Here is a 13,849-nt window from a genome sequence, read left to right on the forward strand (position 1 = left end):
TGTGAGAGTGATGATCGTAGTGCATGCTATGACTAAACACATCTGTGAGAGTGATGACCGTAGTGTATTCCTTTGACTAACCACATCTGTGAGGGTGATGTTCGAAGTGCATGCTATGACTAAACACATCTGTGAGAGTGATGATCGTAGTGCATACTATATCCAAACACATCTGTGAGTGATGATCGTAGTGCATGCTATGACTAACCACATCTTTGAGAGCGATGATCGTAGTGCATGCTATGACTAAACACATCTGTGAGAGTGATGATCGTAGTGCATGCTATGACTAAACACATCTGTGAGTGATGATCGTAGTGCATGTTATGCCTAAACACATCTGTGAGTGATGATCGTAGTGCATGCTATGACTAAACACATCTGTGAGAGCGATGCTTGTAGTGCATGCTATGACTAAACACATCTGTGAGAGTGATGATCGTAGTGCATGCTATGACTAACCACATCTTTGAGAGCGATGATCGTAGTGCATGCTATGACTAAATACATCTGTGAGAGTGATGATCGTAGTGCATGCTATGACTAACCACATCTGTGAGGGTGATGTTCGAAGTGCATGCTATGACTAAACACATCTGTGAGAGTGATGATCGTAGTGCATGCTATGCCCAAACACATCTGTGAGGGTGATGATCGTAGTGCATACTATATCCAAACACATCTGTGAGTGATGATCGTAGTGCATGCTATGACTTAACACATATGTGAGGGTGATGATCGTAGTGCATGCTATGCCTAAACACATCTGTGAGAGTGATGCTTGTAGTGCATGCTATGACTAAACACATCTGTGAGAGCGATGCTTGTAGTGCATGCTATGACTAAACACATCTGTGAGAGTGATGATCGTAGTGCATGCTATGACTAACCACATCTTTGAGAGCGATGATCGTAGTGCATGCTATGACTAAACACATCTGTGAAAGTGATGATCGTAGTGCATGCTATGACTAAACACATCTGTGAGGGTGATGATACTAGTGCATGCTATGACTAAACACATCTGTGAGAGTGATGATCGTAGTGCATGCTATGACTAAACACGTCTGTGAGAGTGATGATCGTAGTGCATGCTAGAACTAAACACATCTGTGAGTGATGATCGTAGTACATGCTATGACTAAACACATCTGTGAGAGTGATGATCGTAGTGCATGCTATGACTTAACACGTTTGTGAGGGTGATGATCGTAGTGCATGCTATGACTAAACACATCTGTTAGTGATGATCGTAGTGCATCCTATGACTAAACACATCTGTGAGAGTGATGATCGTAGTGCATGCTAGAACTAAACACATCTGTGAGAGATGATCGTAGTACATACTATGACTAAACACATCTGTGAGTGATGATCGTAGTGCATGCTATGCCTAAACACATCTGTGAGGGGGGTGATTGTAGTGCATGCTATACCCAAACACATCTGTGAGAGTGATGATCGTAGTGCATGCTAGGACTAAACACATCTGTGAGGGGGGTGATTGTAGTGCATGCTATGCCCAAACACATCTGTGAGAGTGATGATTGTAGTGCATGCTATGACTAAACACATCTGTGAGAGTGATGATTGTGGCGCATGCTAGAACTAAACACATCTGTGAGGGGGATGATTGTAGTGGATGCTATGACTAAACACATCTGTGAGAGTGATGATTGTAGTGCACGCTAGGACTAAACACATCTGTGAGGGGGGTGATTCTAGTGCATGCTATGCCCAAACACATCTGTGAGAGTGATGATTGAAGTGCATGCTAGGACTAAACACATCTGTGAGAGTGATGATTGTAGCGCATGCTAGGACTAAACACATCTGTGAGGGGGGTGATTGTAGTGCATGCTATGCCCAAACACATCTGTGAGAGTGATGATTGTAGTGCATGCTATGACTAAACACATCTGCGAGAGTGATGATTGTAGTACATGCTATGACTAAACACATATGTGAGAGTGATGATTGTAGTGCATGCTAGAACTAAACACATCTGTGAGGGGGGTGATTGTAATGCATGCTATGCCTAAACACATCTGTGAGAGTGATGATTGTAGTGCATGCTATTACTAAACACGTCTGTGAGAGTGATGATCGTAGTGCATGCTAGAACTAAACACATCTGTGAGTGATGATCGTAGTACATGCTATGACTAAACACATCTGTGAGTGATGATTGTAGTGCATGCTATGACTAAACACATCTGTGAGAGCGATGATCGTAGTGTATGCTATGACTAAACACATATGTGAGAGTGATGATCGTAGGGCATGCTATGACTTAACACATATGTGAGGGTGATGATCGTAGTGCATGTTATGCCTAAACACATCTGTGAGTGATGATCGTAGTGCATGCTATGACTAAACACATCTGTGAGAGCGATGCTTGTAGTGCATGCTATGACTAAACACATCTGTGAGAGTGATGATCGTAGTGCATGCTATGACTAACCACATCTTTGAGAGCGATGATCGTAGTGCATGCTATGACTAAATACATCTGTGAGAGTGATGATCGTAGTGCATGCTATGACTAACCACATCTGTGAGGGTGATGTTCGAAGTGCATGCTATGACTAAACACATCTGTGAGAGTGATGATCGTAGTGCATGCTATGCCCAAACACATCTGTGAGGGTGATGATCGTAGTGCATACTATATCCAAACACATCTGTGAGTGATGATCGTAGTGCATGCTATCACTTAACACATATGTGAGGGTGATGATCGTAGTGCATGCTATGCCTAAACACATCTGTGAGTGATGATCGTAGTGCATGCTAGAACTAAACACATCTGTGAGTGATGATCGTAGTACATGCTATGACTAAACACATCTGTGAGTGATGATTGTAGTGCATGCTATGACTAAACACATCTGTGAGAGCGATGATCGTAGTGTATGCTATGACTAAACACATATGTGAGAGTGATGATCGTAGGGCATGCTATGACTAACCACATCTGTGAGAGCGATGATCGTAGTGCATGCTATGACTAAACACGTTTGTGAGGGTGATGATCGTAGTGCATGCTATGACTAAACACATCTGTGAGTGATGATCGTAGTACATACTATGACTAAACACATCTGTGAGTGATGATCGTAGTGCATGCTATGCCTAAACACATCTGTGAGGGGGGTGATTGTAGTGCATGCTAGGACTGAACACATCTGTGAGAGTGATGATTGTAGTGCATGCTAGGAGTAAACACATCTGTGAGAGTGATGATCGTAGTGCATGCTAGGACTAAACACATCTGTGAGGGGGGTGATTGTAGTGCATGCTATGACTGAACACATCTGTGAGAGTGATGATTGTAGTGCATGCTAAAACTAAACACATCTGTCAGAGTGATGATTGTAGTGCATGCTAGGACTAAACACATCTGTGAGGGGGGTGATTGTAGTGCATGCTATGCCCAAACACATCTGTGAGAGTGATGATTGTAGCGCATGCTAGGACTAAACACATCTGTGAGAGTGATGATTGTAGTGCATGCTAGAACTAAACACATCTGTGAGAGTGATGATTGTAGTGCATGCTAGAACTAAACACATCTGTGAGGGACATGATAGTAGTGCATGCTAAAACTAAACACATCTGTGAGGAGGAGGATTGTAGTGCATGCTATGCCCAAACACATCTGTAAGAGTGATGATTGTAGTGCATGTTATGACTAAACACATCTGTGAGAGTGATGATTGTAGTGCATGCTAGGACTAAACACATCTGTGAGAGTGATGATTGTAGTGCATGCTAGGACTAAACACATCTGTGAGGGGGGTGATTGTAGTGCATGCTATGCCCAAACCCATCTGTGAGAGTGATGATTGTAGTGCATGCTAGGACTAAACACATCTGTGAGAGTGATGATTGTAGTGCATGCTAGAACTAAACACATCTGTGAGGGGGGTGATTGTAATGCATGCTATGCCCAAACACATCTGTGAGAGTGATGATTGTAGTGCATGCTATACCCAAACACATCTGTGAGAGTGATGATTGTAGTGCATGCTAGGACTAAACACATCTGTGAGTGATGATCGTAGTGCATGCTATCACTTAACACATATGTGAGGGTGATGATCGTAGTGCATGCTATGCCTAAACACATCTGTGAGTGATGATCGTAGTGCATGCTAGAACTAAACACATCTGTGAGTGATGATCGTAGTACATGCTATGACTAAACACATCTGTGAGTGATGATTGTAGTGCATGCTATGACTAAACACATCTGTGAGAGCGATGATCGTAGTGTATGCTATGACTAAACACATATGTGAGAGTGATGATCGTAGGGCATGCTATGACTAACCACATCTGTGAGAGCGATGATCGTAGTGCATGCTATGACTAAACACGTTTGTGAGGGTGATGATCGTAGTGCATGCTATGACTAAACACATCTGTGAGTGATGATCGTAGTACATACTATGACTAAACACATCTGTGAGTGATGATCGTAGTGCATGCTATGCCTAAACACATCTGTGAGGGGGGTGATTGTAGTGCATGCTAGGACTGAACACATCTGTGAGAGTGATGATTGTAGTGCATGCTAGGAGTAAACACATCTGTGAGAGTGATGATCGTAGTGCATGCTAGGACTAAACACATCTGTGAGGGGGGTGATTGTAGTGCATGCTATGACTGAACACATCTGTGAGAGTGATGATTGTAGTGCATGCTAAAACTAAACACATCTGTCAGAGTGATGATTGTAGTGCATGCTAGGACTAAACACATCTGTGAGGGGGGTGATTGTAGTGCATGCTATGCCCAAACACATCTGTGAGAGTGATGATTGTAGCGCATGCTAGGACTAAACACATCTGTGAGAGTGATGATTGTAGTGCATGCTAGAACTAAACACATCTGTGAGAGTGATGATTGTAGTGCATGCTAGAACTAAACACATCTGTGAGGGACATGATAGTAGTGCATGCTAAAACTAAACACATCTGTGAGGAGGAGGATTGTAGTGCATGCTATGCCCAAACACATCTGTAAGAGTGATGATTGTAGTGCATGTTATGACTAAACACATCTGTGAGAGTGATGATTGTAGTGCATGCTAGGACTAAACACATCTGTGAGAGTGATGATTGTAGTGCATGCTAGGACTAAACACATCTGTGAGGGGGGTGATTGTAGTGCATGCTATGCCCAAACCCATCTGTGAGAGTGATGATTGTAGTGCATGCTAGGACTAAACACATCTGTGAGAGTGATGATTGTAGTGCATGCTAGAACTAAACACATCTGTGAGGGGGGTGATTGTAATGCATGCTATGCCCAAACACATCTGTGAGAGTGATGATTGTAGTGCATGCTATACCCAAACACATCTGTGAGAGTGATGATTGTAGTGCATGCTAGGACTAAACACATCTGTGAGGGGGGGTGATTGTAGTGCATGCTATGCCCAAACACATCTGTGAGAGTGATGATTGTAGTGCATGCTATGACTAAACACATCTGTGAGAGTGATGAGTGTAGTGCATGCTATGACTAAACACATCTGCGAGGGTGATGATCGTAGTGCATGATATGCCCCAACACATCTGTGGGGGTGATGATCGTAGTGCATCCTATGCCTAAACACATCTGTGAGTGATGATCGTAGTGAATGCTATGACTAAACACGTCTGTGAGGGTGATGATAGTAGTGCATGCTATGACTAAACACATCTGTGAGAGTGATTATCGTAGTGCATGCTATGACTAAACACATCTGTGAGTGATGATCGTAGTGTATTCCTTTGACTAAACACATCTGGAGAGTGATGATTGTAGTGCATGTTATGACTAAACAAATCTGTGAGAGTAATGATTGTAGTGCGTCCTATGCCTAAACACATCTGTGAGTGATGATCGTAGTGAATGCTATGACTAAACACATCGGTGAGGGGGGTGATCGTAGTGCATGCTATGACTAAACACATCGGTGAGGGTGATGATTGTAGTGCATGCTATGACTAAACACATCTGTGAGAGTGATGATTGTAGTGCATGCTATTACTAAACACATCGGTGAGGGTGATGATTGTAGTGCATGCTATGACTAAACACATCTGTGAGGGACATGATTGTATCGCATGCTAGAACTAAACACATCTGTGAAGGGGGTGATTGTAGTGCATGCTATGACTAAACACATCGGTGAGGGTGATGATTGTAGTGCATGCTAGAACTAAACACATCTGTCAGAGTGATGATTGTAGTGCATGCTAAGACTAAACACATCTGTGAGAGTGATGATTGTAGTGCATGCTATGCCCAAACACATCTGTGAGAGCGATGATTGTAGTGCATGCTATGACTAAACAAATCTGTGAGAGTGATGATTGTAGTGCATGCTAGAACTAAACACATCTGTCAGAGTGATGATTGTAGTGCATGCTAGAACTAAACACATCTGTGAGGGACATGATAGTAGTGCATGCTAAAAAAAAACACATCTGTGAGGGGGGTGATTGTAGTGCATGCTATGCCCAAACACATCTGTGAGAGTGATTATGGTAGTGCATGCTATGACTAAACACATCTGTGAGAGTGATGATTGTAGTGCATGCTAGGAATAAACACATCTGTGAGAGTGATGATTGTAGTGCATGCTAGGACTAAACACATCTGTGAGGGGGGTGATTGTAGTGCATGCTATGCCCAAACCCATCTGTGAGAGTGATGATTGTAGTGCATGCTATGACTAAACACATCTGTGAGAGTGATGATTGTAGTACATGCTATGACTAAACACATATGTGAGAGTGATGATTGTAGTGCATGCTAGAACTAAACCCATCTGTGAGGGGGGTGATTGTAATGCATGCTATGCCCAAACACATCTGTGAGAGTGATGATTGTAGTGCATGCTATACCCAAACACATCTGTGAGAGTGATGATTGTAGTGCATGCTAGAACTAAACACATCTGTGAGAGTGATGATTGTAGTGCATGCTATGCCCAAACACATCTGTGAGAGTGATGATTGTAGTGCATGCTATGACCAAACACATCTGTGAGAGTGATGGTTGTAGTGCATGCTAGGACTAAACCCATCTGTGAGGGGGGTGATTGTAATGCATGCTATGCCCAAACACATCTGTGAGAGTGATGATTGTAGTGCATGCTATGCCCCAACACATCTGTGGGGGTGATGATCGTAGTGCATGCTAGGACTAAACACATCTGTGAGTGATGATCGTAGTGAATGCTATGACTAAACACGTCTGTGAGGGTGATGATCGTAGTGCATGCTATGACTAAACACATCTGTGAGAGTGATGATCGTAGTACATGCTATGCCTAAACACATCTGTGAGTGATGATCGTAGTGCATGCTATGACTAAACACATCTGTGAGTGATGATCGTAATGTATTCCTTTGACTAAACACATCTGTGAGGGTGATGATTGTAGTGCATGCTATGACTAAACACATCTGTGAGAGTGATGATTGTAGTGCATGGTATGACTAAACACATCTGTGAGAGTGATGATCGTAGTGCATGCTATGACTAAACACGTCTGTGAAGGTTATGATAGTAGTGCATGCTATGCCCAAACACATCTGTGAGAGTGATGATCGTAGTGCATGCTATGACTAAACACGTCTGTGAGAGTGATGATCGTAGTGCATGCTTTGACTAAACACATCTGTGAGAGTGATGATCGTAGTGCATGCTATGACTAAACACATCTGTGAGAGTGATGATCGTAGTGCATGCTAGAACTAAACACATCTGTGAGGGTGATGATCGTAGTGCATGCTAGAACTAAACACATCTGTGAGAGTGATGATCCTTGATAGCAAAGGGCACCACTTCAGCCCCGTTGACTTGGTTGATGTATGTCATCGTATCCAAGTTGCGTGGATCGATGCTCATGATGTCAATCACTGGATTGTCCGGTCCAGACTCGATTATTTACAGACCGCCGTCATATAGCTGAAATATCGCTGCGCGCGGCGTTAAACAACAAACAAATAAACAAACAAACTTCAGCCCCTGATAAATACATGTACCAAGTTTGGATGAAAAATGTTTAGGAAACAACACCTACCGTAGGTGAGTCGTTACTACGATAGTTTGGATGTGCATTTCTTCGTTTTGTTCAAAGCGAGGATATTCGTGAACGAACTTTCAGTTTTAACATACATTGAGAAACGTCAGAGAGTTTGACTGCATGATCGTTCACGTATATCCTCGCTACGACCCATCCTAGTGAACCAAACGTAAAAATGCACATCCAAACTATTGTAGTATCGAGTCGATCTGTGTCTAGACCGAGACAGTGATAGTTTACAGCAATCTATGAATTTACCTTAGTGTCTATTTGACACATCCTTAATCACACTTCAGGTACGGCCAATTGATCAATGATGACTAAAACATGTAAACGCCACAGGATCATTAACAACTTCCGAAATCACTCCCGTCACATTTATCGTGTCCGCCATTTTGACGTCTTGTGCTTGATGTAAATATATTACGACGCGCTTTCATTGTGACTGTCTTACTGAGGTAGTTATGAACAGAGGGGGCTGTCGGGTAGCCCAGTGGTTAAAGCGTTCGCTCGTCACGCCGAGGACCCGGTCTCGATTCCAAACATGGGTACATTGTGTGAAGCCCATTTCTGGTATCCCCCGCCGTGATATTGCTGGAATATTGCTAAAAGCGGCGTAATACCAAACACACTCAACACTTAACATACTTTTCTCATCAAATATTGATATTGTTTTAATACATTGAAGCAAGTTGTGCATACATATGCTCATGTCACCTCTCTTTTTGAGGAACTATTTTATTCCGCAATACAGTAGGTTGTTATGGCTGTCAGTGTAAACATGAGGTCACGCGTACTAAATAAAATTGTGTATAGATCTTGTGATAATTGTGATAAAAACTTATAAGAATTGACTTTCACTATGTGTGAGTTCATTGGAGTATGAACCTCCATAGTGCTAGGGCAAAACATTGTATGACCCTCACTCTATAAAGGTTCATACTCCTATGAACTCACACAAAGTGACAGTCAATTCCTAAATTAACGTCAACTTCGCAATTATGTGACCCACATCTCGTCCAGGGGAAAAGAAGTATTTCGTGTAAAATTGGCTTGTAGTTGTACACTGAGTAGATGTCATTACCATTGGCATGTTGTTGTACACCGAACAGATGTCATTATCCTTTGCATGTTGTTGAAGACCGAAAATATGTCATTATCATTGGCACGTTGTTGTACATTGAGTAGAAGTCATTATCATTAGCATGTAGTTGTACACTGAGCAGATGTCATTATCATTGGCATGTACTTGTACACTGACCAGATTTCATTATCATTGGCATGTTGTTGTACACCGAGTAGATGTCATTATCATTGGCATGTTGTTGTACACCGAACAGATGTGATTATCATTGGCATGTAGTTCTACACCGAGTAGATGTCATTATCATAGTGATGTTGTTGTACACTGAGTAGATGTCATTATCGTTGGCATGTTGTTATACACTGACTAGATGTCATTATCATTAGCATGTAGTTGTACACCGAGTAGATGTCATTATCATTGGCATGTAGTTGTACACCTAGTAGATGTCATTATCATTGGCATGTAGTTGTACACCGAACAGGTTTTCTTATCATTGGAATGTAGTTGTACACCGAACAGATGTCATTATCATTGGCATGTTGTTGTACACCGAACATATGTCAATATCATTGGCATGTTGTTGTACACTGAGTAGATGTCATTACCATGGCATGTTGTTCTACACCGAGCAGATGTCATTATCATTAGCATGTAGTTGTACACCGAACAGATGTCATTATCATAGTGATGTTGTTGTACACTGAGTAGATGTCATTATCGTTGGTATGTTGTTGTACACTGACTAGATGTCATTATCATTAGCATGTAGTTGTACACTGAGTAGATGTCATTATCATTGGCATGTTGTTGTACACCGAACAGATGACATTATCATTAGCATGTAGTTGTACACCGAGTAGATGTCATTTTTATTACAATGGTGTTCTACACCGAACATATATCATTATCATTGGCATGTAGTTGTACACTGAGTAGATGTCATTATCGTTGGCATGTTGTTGTACACCGAACAGATGTCATTATCATTAGCATGTAGTTGTACACCTAGTAGATGTCATTATCATTTGCATGGTGTTGTACACGGAACATATGTCATTATCATTGGCATGTAGTTGTACACCGAACAGGTGTTCTTATCATTGGAATGTTGTTGTACACCGAACAGATGTCATTATCATTGGCATGTTGTTGTACACCGAACATATGTCAATATCATTGGCATGTAGTTGTACACTGAGTAGATGTCATTATCATTGGCATATTGTTGTACACCGAGCAGATGTCATTATCATTAGCATGTTGTTGTACACCGAACATATGCCATTATCATTGTGATATTGTTGTACACTGAGTAGATGTCATTATCGTTGGCATGTTGTTGTACACTGAGTAGATGTCATTATCATTAGCATGTAGTTGTACACCGAGCAGATGTCATGATCATTGTCATGTTGTTGTACACCGAGTAGATGTCGTTATCATTGGCATGTCGTTGTACACCGAGTAGATGTCATTATCATTGGAATGTAGTTGTACACCGAACAGATGTCATTATCATTGGCATGTAGTTGTACACTGAGTAGATGTCATTATCATTGGCATGTTGTTGTACTCCGAACAGATGTCATTATCATTAGCATGTAGTTGTATACTGAGTAGATGTCATTATCATTGGCATATTGTTGTACACCGAACATATGCCATTATCATTGGCATGTAGTTGTACACTGAGTAGATGTAATCATCATTGCCATGGTGTTGTACACCGAACAAATGCCATTATCATTGGCATGTCGTTGTACACCGAACAGATGTCATTATCATGAGCATGTAGTTGTACACTGAGCAGATGTCATTATCATTGGAATGTTGTTGTACACCGAAAAGATGTCATTATCATTGGCATGTAGTTGTACACCGAACAGATGTCATTATCATTGGCATGTAGTTGTACACTGAACAGATGTCATTATCATTGGCATGTAGTTGTACACTGAGTAGATCTCATTATGATTAGAATGTAGTTGTACACCGAGTAGATGTCATTATCATTGGCATGTAGTTGTACACCAAACAGATGTCATTATCATTGGCATGTAGTTGTACACTGAGTAGATGTCATTATCATTGGCATGTTGTTGTACACCGAACAGGTGTTCTTATCATTGGAATGTTGTTGTACACCGAACAGGTGTTCTTATCATTGGAATGTTGTTGTACACCGAACACATGTCATTATCATTGGCATGTAGTTGTACACTGAGTAGATGTCATTATCATTGGCATGTTGTTGTACACCGAACATATGTCGTTATCATTAGCATGTAGTTGTACATCGAACATATGTCATTATCATTGGCATGTTGTTGTGCACCGAACAGATGTCATTATCATTGGCATGTAGTTGTACACTGAGTAGATGTCATTATCATTGGCATGTTGTTGTACTCCGAACAGATGTCATTATCATTAGCATGTAGTTGTATACTGAGTAGATGTCATTATCATTGGCATATTGTTGTACACCGAACATATGCCATTATCATTGGCATGTAGTTGTACACTGAGTAGATGTAATCATCATTGCCATGGTGTTGTACACCGAACAAATGCCATTATCATTGGCATGTCGTTGTACACCGAACAGATGTCATTATCATGAGCATGTAGTTGTACACTGAGCAGATGTCATTATCATTGGAATGTTGTTGTACACCGAAAAGATGTCATTATCATTGGCATGTAGTTGTACACCGAACAGATGTCATTATCATTGGCATGTAGTTGTACACTGAACAGATGTCATTATCATTGGCATGTAGTTGTACACTGAGTAGATCTCATTATGATTAGAATGTAGTTGTACACCGAGTAGATGTCATTATCATTGGCATGTAGTTGTACACCAAACAGATGTCATTATCATTGGCATGTAGTTGTACACTGAGTAGATGTCATTATCATTGGCATGTTGTTGTACACCGAACAGGTGTTCTTATCATTGGAATGTTGTTGTACACCGAACACATGTCATTATCATTGGCATGTAGTTGTACACTGAGTAGATGTCATTATCATTGGCATGTTGTTGTACACCGAACATATGTCGTTATCATTAGCATGTAGTTGTACATCGAACATATGTCATTATCATTGGCATGTTGTTGTACACCGAAAAGATGTCATTATCATTGGCATGTAGTTGTACACCGAACAGATGTCATTATCATTGGCATGTAGTTGTACACTGAGTAGATCTCATTATGATTAGCATGTAGTTGTACACTGAGTAGATGTCATTATCATTGGCATGTAGTTGTACACCGAAAATATGTCATTATCATTGTCATGTTGTTGTACACTGAGTAGATGTCATTATCATAAGCATGTTGTTGTACACCGAGTAGATGTCATTATCATTGGCATGTTGTTGTACACCGAAAATATGTCATTATCATTGTCATGTTGTTGTACACTGAGTAGATGTCATTATCATTAGCATGTAGTTGTACACTGAGTAGATATCATTATCATTATTATGTAGTTGTACACTGAGTAGATGTCATTATCATTGGCATGTAGTTGTACACTGGTTATATGTCATTATCATTGGCATGTAGTTGTACACCGAGTAGATGGATGTCATTATCATTGGCATGTAGTTGTACACTGAGTAGATGTCATTATCATTGGCATGTTGTTGTACACCGAACAGATGTCATTGTCACTGGCATGTTGTTGTACACTGAGTAGATGTCATTATCATTGGCATGTAGTTCTACACCGAGTAGATGTCATTATCATTCACGTGTTGTTCCTTTTACAGTGGAAAGGGGATAAGTGTCATATTTTCTGTGTGTGATTCATAACCAAAGCCTTCATTCAGTGAATACGACTTTATTTTCATTGTTACAGTAACAGTGTTTAGAAATCTTTTAGAAATTATGTAGAAGAGAAATAACTGCCTTGAACTTAGACTGTGTTAAGTGAGATGGAAAGGTTCCCCCCTGCAATGGTACAGCTTCACCTTTCAAGTGTAGGAAATCAAGACGCCGGTAAATACATTCTGTCATGGTTTCTCCTTTAGTTCTGTTCTTTTGTACATAAAAGATATAGGAACCCCCAAACTGTTCAGCAAATCTAAATCAAGAGTTTGTTCAGAAGTAAACGAGGGCGCTGTGAGTGAGACATTGTAGGGAACTATAGCGTCCATTTCAAGAGGTAGACGTGTCCCATATCGCAGTTTCACACAGATTAACTTAAATTCGAAGTTGTACGGGATTTGATATTTATCAGGCTCACTTCTAAATGCCTGGGTTGATAGTTGGTACCAAGTATACCAAGTAGAATTCCTGAGCATAAGTGACCGTACTCAGTTATAACATAAGGAGAAGTGTAGATAGCAAGATAATTATATTTCTTGGCGTCGACAACATCTCTATTGAGATTCAATGAAATATTTAGCCGCTTGTTGGAGATTAAGTACGGACATAGCGAGATGGTGAGAGAGCGTCAGCATTCGGATTTTTGTAGCCAGATAGGTTTTACCACTGCTGTTTCCACCAATCACCGAAATTGGTTGTTGGGGTAGTGAACGGTTGAAAGCTAGTCGATTCCATGACAAGTTCACAGTTTGACACAAAATTAGCGAATGAAGTTAGTGACTCTTTGTCAAACTTTTAAAGGCCACTTTTGGTACGAGAAGGAAA

This window comes from Haliotis rufescens, unplaced genomic scaffold (assembly GCF_023055435.1).
Source record: "Haliotis rufescens isolate VD_foot unplaced genomic scaffold, xgHalRufe1.0.p SCAF_66, whole genome shotgun sequence".
Classification (NCBI taxonomy): domain Eukaryota; kingdom Metazoa; phylum Mollusca; class Gastropoda; order Lepetellida; family Haliotidae; genus Haliotis; species Haliotis rufescens.